Source organism: Hylaeus anthracinus, unplaced genomic scaffold, assembly GCF_026225885.1.
Source record: "Hylaeus anthracinus isolate JK02 unplaced genomic scaffold, UHH_iyHylAnth1.0_haploid 15399, whole genome shotgun sequence".
Classification (NCBI taxonomy): domain Eukaryota; kingdom Metazoa; phylum Arthropoda; class Insecta; order Hymenoptera; family Colletidae; genus Hylaeus; species Hylaeus anthracinus.
This window is the reverse complement of record NW_026534620.1, coordinates 25,737-33,998: the sequence shown is the minus strand read 5'-3', so window position 1 is coordinate 33,998 and position 8,262 is coordinate 25,737.

Sequence of the window (8,262 nt, the reverse complement as noted above, 5' to 3'; positions counted from 1 at the left end):
TAAATGAATTCGACTAAACATTCAGTTTTTGATAAAGGAATTGATTACAGGTAGATGATTTTAGTTATTGCTTGAGTAACTGCATAGAAAAAGGATCTAGTTTATACATTTTTTGATGTTAGTTCATTTCAGGTTTAGGAAAGTCTCTATATACTTCGTTAAAGCTAGGTTTATTAATTGCCCAGGTAACTGTAAATAACAAGGGCCAAGTTTACAAATTACTCGATTCGCAAAGAATTGTGTTGGCCATAAAACGGCATTAGCAATTGGCATAGTATTGTTCTGTGAGTCTCGAGAGATAAGTCGCAATACTACGTGTTCCGATAATTGTTTCTTTTACTTTTGTATCGGGACCTGTGCAATCAGGAAATTGCTTGGACTTTTTAGACCTTTTGTTCACCTAAGTATGCAAGATACAGTACACGTGTAGTGTTGTATTCTCTGGAATTGCACGAGTAATAATATATGAGCTTAGTTACTTGTACGTGTTGTCCTCTTCCTGGCAAGGATCGTTAAATAACGTAGGTACGTAATTGATTTTGATACAATGAAAAAGGTACTTGCTTCTTAAAAGGTCCAAGAACAAACACCGAAACTTTCAAACGATTTACGACAATAAACGTCCACCCTACTCCTGTTTTTTGCTCCTTACAGCCAACCCGATTCATTACGGTCCAACGAATTGTTACACGGAGCTGTTATATTAATTAAATCTACTTGTTTCTCTGATATTCTTCTCTTTTCTTCTCTCTCGACTTCTCCCATCCACTCGACTGTTTCTTTTCCACTCTTCTCATTTATCAGATCCTCCACCTTCCGTTTCCTCCCATCTGCATTCATTGCAGCAAATCGTCCGTGTGTTTTTAAAGTGGCACAACTCCAAAAACGCGATCTTTGAGGTACCACCGAGAAAAGCTTTGGTAAACAATCCTCGATTAATCATCAGAAGTTAACTTAATTTGGGAATTCGTTCTGCGAAGCCTATTCACCTCCCCAATATTATTTTTGTAGTAAATATTCGGCGTTGAAATTAATTCTATTCTACAAACGTAGAGTAAACTTGACGTTTATTTATATTATTTCTTTTATGTAACAAAATGATGACTTGTGGTGTCCCAGGATTAAAATATTAGAATCCATTGCTACCAGCATGCTAAATTATTAAAATCAGTGATACGTAAAATATGTACAAAAGTTATGGGATAATTTACGAATTCTTGTCGAAGTCGCGAGGCCTTGCGACGTGGCCAGGGCTACCACGTGTCCTACTTTCGGTACGACAGTCCTACAATCACATGTTTGTGTCCTACGTCCTACTTTTTTGATAAAATGTCCTACTTTAAGCTTTTCACTGGCGGCAACGTGGCACCCGCACTCGTCGGAAAATTTGAATATTCAATACGTGCGATCGTGTATTTGAATTTATCGTACATCGTATGCCAGGTGTTTTCGTAACAGTGTCCTATGAGGATGTCGCTGTAAAACAATCCCACGCCTTTCTATAGTTTACGATTCCAATTTCCTATAGTCCAATTTCCAAGATTGGAATTAATTCATAAAGCTCTTTTTCCTTAGACACAATATTAATTCATATTAATTGATAAAATTCTCGTTGTAAGCAGAAGGTAATTTTTATTATTATAGGCCAATTGTAAGTTTGAAGTTGACTCAATGCATAGAGTTAATTCATCCGTTGTCGTTTCACTGCTTATTATTAAAACAGAACTGTTACTCTCTATTTATTTTTATATAGTCGAAGCTGTTCTTGTACAATTTACACAAACACGTGTACGCGCATAGGGTATTGGTCTCCCAGCGACAGAATTGTCCTACTTTACACACTTGTTAATATGTGACACCCCTGGTCGTGACCCTCTTCACCTGGACGTTCAGTAACTTTCCAGGGTGAAATACGCTCAACGTCGCCCCCGGTAAGGGACTGCCAGGCAGAAACGTAAATTGCCTATGTAGCTAACCGCGACACAGGCGACACCATAAACTGGACTCATTGGACAGCTGTACGCCTCGTGTTCATGGGTCTGATCATGGGTCATTCTAACAATTAATGCTAGACACGCAATGAGCGCAAGATGGCGCAACGCAGTATTTTCTAAAGGACGATAAGCAGTTGCAAACGTCGCGTAATGTCGCACGATAAACTTAATGTAAAACCTAATATCGCTGAAGATGCGTGGGACTGATGAAAATGTCACAGTTTTCTGTTTCGTATACTATTTGTGCTTTTTGCTTTTTGCCTTGTACTTGTTAGGCTAATCATATCAATCATTTATAATGATTTAGATAGAGCAAAGAAGACTTATATGGTGTTTGTAAAAGCGAAAAAGTAAAAAAATTGCTAGTATTTGTTGTTCTGATGTCAAATTATAAAAAATATATTGCATCCTAGAATTATTACAAGCCCCAAAGGGACGTCGAAATTATAAAAATTCGTAACAGATACCTGTACAAAGAATACCTGCAAACGCTACATTTATTCATAGCATGTTTATGTCCCTACTCGATACATAATTAATGTAAATAAATTATGTAAGAGACCTAACCAAGACTTAACCGAGACCTAACCCAGACCTAAAGGGACATTAAATATTGTAGATTTGCTGCGTGAAACCTAACGGTGACTGAGAGTCACCTCTCGAGTGCAAAGGGTTAATACCATATAATTCGTGTTTCTATTATTCACTCGTCAGCCACGACAATGTACATATTTCTGTTGAAGTGTAATGTAAATAAATTAAACGAAGCATTGGAGAAAAATCTATGATGTATGCATGACTGGTGCACCGGCACATTTCAGCCGAGGAATCCCATACTTCTCGAACAAACGATTCTTTAACAAGTGGGTAGCTCGCGTAGCATCCATTCCTTGGCCCATTCGTTTCATACACGCTATAAAACACTCCATGTATAGGTTCGATATTATTTAAATATATTCAGTCTCTTCGCGACGCGTGTAAATCGGATTCATGTAAAACACCAGACCGCGACATCATCCTTCACCGAGCTCTCGGGATATTATCGCAAAAGCGACGGCAAATCGCGAGAGGAATCGCCTCGGCATCGAATCACGATTCTGCGCCGCAACAACGATTCTCCATGCTCGAGAGGGTAAAGTGTAGCTTGGATATTTCTGTCCCCAAGGTCCACGCGATGCTCCTTCAAGCTCCCAGTTCTTGAGCGCTCCATAAAACCTTATCTCCGAAGCACCTCAAGCTTACGCGACGTTTCTTTGACTCGATCCCAAATACAGCGTTTCCCGTAAGATCTTCGTAGGTAAAGGGCGGAGCCGTTGCCATTCGTAAGGCAGATAGGTGTTCCAAGAGCCGAGGGAATCGTTATCTATCATCGACTTGCTCCCCTTTGGGTAAACCAAGTGTAAAAGAAAAACTTTTATACGCCACCACCACTCGACGTACTTGAAAGTCTTGTCCAGAGAAGTCCGAAGACTTTTTAACGAGTTTCCATTCTCCGATCTTGGGAAAACGATTTTCAGATGTTTAGGGATTCCTGGCTCGCGAGGACGATTATTTGGAAGCTTCAGAATTTTAAAAAAAGTTAGTCCATCATATTCTGAGAAACGAGTTCGAGTATCTCGACTCGTTATAATTTTGTACGAAGATTATATTTAAATCGTCAGGTTGGTATGAATATCGAAGTCATTTAATGATATGAATTCGTATTTGTCGCTTTCATAGTATCCGAGTAATTCTTAAAAACTCACGATTCGATAAAATGATTGCGAAACATTTTATAGTTTTCGTGGTAAATTCTAAAGAATTGCGCGTTACACGCCTAATAAATGTGTAACCTCGCTGAATGATGGAGCAATTGGAACGGAGTTGTGTAAATTTAACGCGACCAAGAACTAAACAAGACGTATAAATCTTTGAGGTGAGATTCATAGTTGTTGACCATTTAAGGGAACATTCATGGGAACGTGTTCATTCTTGCTCTCAATTCTCATGAATGTTCCCTTAAATGGTCAACAACTGGTACACACTTACCTTAATTGTAACTTGACAAACACCCATGATAAGTGTACGTGTTTTGCTTCGGGAAATAAATTGGTTCCAGCAGGATTTGAACTCGGGTCATAAAGTTAGCACGCAGCTGCGATTCCATTACGCCACGACCGCTCTAGTTGAAACAGTGCGGTTACTACATAGCGCCATACCTACCAACCGGAATTTTCCGAATTTTAACCTCTCTTTTCTCAGAAATTTATGGACATATGTGGCTAATAATGTATACACTCGATTTCCTTTTTCCGCAACCCCAGACAGTAGAACCGGTTCTATTTTTTTGTCTCTGCAGGAATTGATAGAAAATAGAAAGTCTGCCAGGTTGTGGCCTGAAACTAGCGCAATTCTATTTAGAAGAAAGGCTTTTAGGAAACATTTCGAGATTCCTTTGATGTAATATCTTATTTATTGGTGGAAGAAAGAAGGAGGCGAGAGAAGATTGTGATCTATGAGTTAAATTATTCAACATGTTGGTCACCAGGTCGCTCAGAAATTAGTGACAGAAGTTTTCATTAAGGAAAGAAATTAATTCTGAAGGTGAAGTATTAATAGAAATAAATATTTATCTGAGTAGGAAATGAGATATGTTAGATTGAATAATATTCTACGAGAAATCATCGATGTATACTTTGATAGTTTAAATTTAGGTAAGTATCTCTATAATTTTGCCAAAATTGACTGCACATGAAGTTTGCAGCTTTATGAGGATTCCGTGAAGTGGCTCGCAGTCCTCCAACGCCAAAAAGTTCCCCACCTCTGCTCTACTTACTCTTGGTACAACGTTCCTCTTAAGGAGTGTAACTACTCTGACCCACAAAAAACAGGGCAATATTTGTGAATTTTTAGCATGAAAACTATGCGATGCAGAAAGTTCACCTTTGAATACATGAATATATATACCGTATATGCACCATATACACCTTTCGAAATATATCTTGTGAAATTGTTATAGAAACATTTCTACATATGGCATCGCATCAGCTTTTCCTTATTTTGACAAGTTTCCATCTCGAAATCTCAGAAGCTACTGACAGAAATAACTTTAAATTTGTCGGACATATACTTCGAAATAAAAACTGTCAATGTCCAAATATAATTTTTAATTATCAAATGTGTTCTCTTGCCTTTAGATTGAAGATATTAAGTTTTTTGTTGACTTTAACATATTTGGAAACAGCCAAGCTGCAGTACAGTAACACCCTTTACGAAACAGAAATCACTGCTTCTGTTTGATTTCAGATGAATCAATTCTGTGTAGCAGTAATGGTTAGTTATCCAAACATACTCGAATAAGGTACAGTGGAACGGGTGCCACGCCATTTTCCAATATTGTTCGATACAAATTTTACAATACATACATCAAAGTGTACATATTCATGTATTCAAATCTGCACTTTCTGGATTACATAGTCTCCAAGTATGAAATACCCAAATATTGACTGGCTCGGATTGAATGTAGGGGCACCTTTTAGATAGAAAAAGTAATGCTGATATTTGGCATTGTTTTTTGACGATACTAAGTATTTACTATAAATAGCGCAAACATCCACTCGAAGTTCACACTTTGGACAGTATCTGAAGGAAAATAGAATTATGTGGAAATTATTTTGATTAAATACTGATTGATTTAAAACTATCGTGTACACCAACCTAATATTCACGAGAAAAACGCTGGTTAGCAATAGTGCAAACAACCTGTATACGAAGCACTCAATATCACCAAAAAAAGTTTCCCAAACCCCAGCATCCGATTCGTCCCGATCGATGGTGTTCTCCTTAACCCAGAACTGATCAATCTTACCCCCCTCTGGACGATATCATAGTTTACGTAAACGTAGTTTACTCCCCCCCCCCCCCCCCTCTCTCCCATTCCCGCAGAGTGGAACGTCTGCGAATCCCTTCCGTGCAGAAAGTAGCAGTTTTCGCAAGCGCGAAATCGCAGTCGAAGACATGCGAGGTACTCAGGACTGTCGACGACGTAATCGCTTTGCCGTTACTGCAGGACCGTTAAAACCCTGAAAGTACTCGAGTCGTAGGTGCAGCTTCCGTCAGAGAGTGTTCCACGCTCGGCAGCTAAGTGTTCGTCCCGTTGGAAATGGCGCCGTGTAAATGCCGGGGTAAAATTACACGAAACAATTACAGATATCGCCCCGATGATAACTCACGCGTGGAATATACACACACACTCGCCCGTTTACTGCGCACGGACGACGTTTAAGTGTCCGTACCAGCCAGGCCGATGCCAATAACGCAATAATCCGTGCCACTCTAAATGTTATGAATACCAGCATTATTTGAAAGGGCGTGGATTTATTCGGCCGGATATTATTTGCCAATGCGGACGTTCGATTTTTGCGGGGTGCGACCGCACGGTGCCGTTATTGATCGAACGTTGCAGAATTTTCGATGATTCCATACACAGCATTAATTAAGTACCGTTTTACAATTAGCTGGTCCCTTCCTGCGTCGGAACCATCGGCGACCCGTTTTTTTCCACCCATTTGTATTTGCGATCCGGGAACCGCGAATGGGAATTTAATTGCCGTGCGACGAATTAAACGTGGACGATTTTCAATTTTTAGGATTTTATAGGATTTTCGGTTTTTAGGTGGAAATATGAGGTCGCGAAAATAACGAACGTGTCGATGGTTTTCAATCATTTTTAACAGACTGTAGAAAAGTTGATTATCAATTTGACCCGTATACGTCAGGATCAGAAATTAATTTTGTATCTATTAAACTTATTTAATTTTAAACTGAACAGAATTCCGGACGAGGATCTAAACAAAGCAAAACAAATGTAAACGTCGAATTAATATCGGATTTATTCTAGATTTCAGGAACAATATAAACCGAGTATCCAGTCCATTACAGTAGACAATTTTCAGTCGGGTAATGAACCTCCTCGTCCGCTGCGTTGGCTGTCACAATACATTCCTATTCTACTCGGGGCGGCCACAGCACGACGAGATATCACTTTCTTTCAGCGCCCTTTCATTTCGTCGCTTAAAATATGTTGAATAATACAGCAATACCGCTAATGCGTTCTCCTTATACTCCCTTAACACGTTCGCTGCAGTGACGTCATCCATGGCCGCAGAGGAACTTTTTTGTTTGCGCTGCAGTAATGACTGGCATTATTTCCCTGGGAGCAAAATAAACGTCCGAAGAAACGGTTGCCGTGTTACTCCCCCATGGTTGGATAGCTGCGTGGTATTATCAGTTAATTAATTAATTAGCAGCGTCTTTATTACGTCTAGGCGAAACGAGGCAAGCAAAATTAGGAGCAAAAAAATAACGGGAACGGTGAACTTATCAACGAAAGAGACGCGGAAACTGTGTGTACGAGTGAGGCTCCACTTAGCTGTTGTTATGCTTAACTAAAAGAAATAGCAGAAAGTAATGCTAATAATAATATAGTGATTGCTGCGTCTGGAATATAATGCTCAGCCCGGCAGAAATTTATTGGATAACTCATTATTCAATTATTAGAGAATTAAATTTTGTAGAGACAAGTTGGATGTATTGTTTCTCTCTTTATCTAATAAAGATAAAGTTGATAACTCTGAAACCACAAATTTTTATTTAAGCAGAGCTGATTATAGGATATTAATTAATTATACCGACTAATTATATGCAGTGAACAGTTTATCGTTCAGTAAATTTTGTTCGTACGTATATATCCTTGTTTAAATAACAAATGTACTGTTTCATACTAAAGATACATTAATTAAGTGTAATGCAAGATAAATTTTGCTTTCGTATTTCGAGAAATACAAAAATGTTGGAAGCTATTCTATGTAGATCGAAAAGCACACGGTAGTTAATTTTCCTCTCTAAAAAGATTATTCAATGAATCCCCTGAAAACTATATAATGTACCTCTACTAAGGCCATCGCAAAATTGCCAAACAATAGTAATCATGTTTACCGAAAAGCGATAACTAGTGATTCGTATAATGAGGTTGTTAACGATTCACAGCCACTGACTGTTTGAATCCAAATACAATTATAACTTCCACGCCAAATTAAACTCAAGTAATGCCCAATTAATACGTACGGATAACATTTTCACTGAATTATTTTATGTGGCAGATCGAACGGTGATCCAATATTTTCAGCAGCACGACACGCTGGTAAAATGCCTAGGAAAGTGTTTCAACTTAAGTTCCGAAAGTATCACTTTCAGGTTACGACTTTTTTTTCCTATGCAATATTAAATT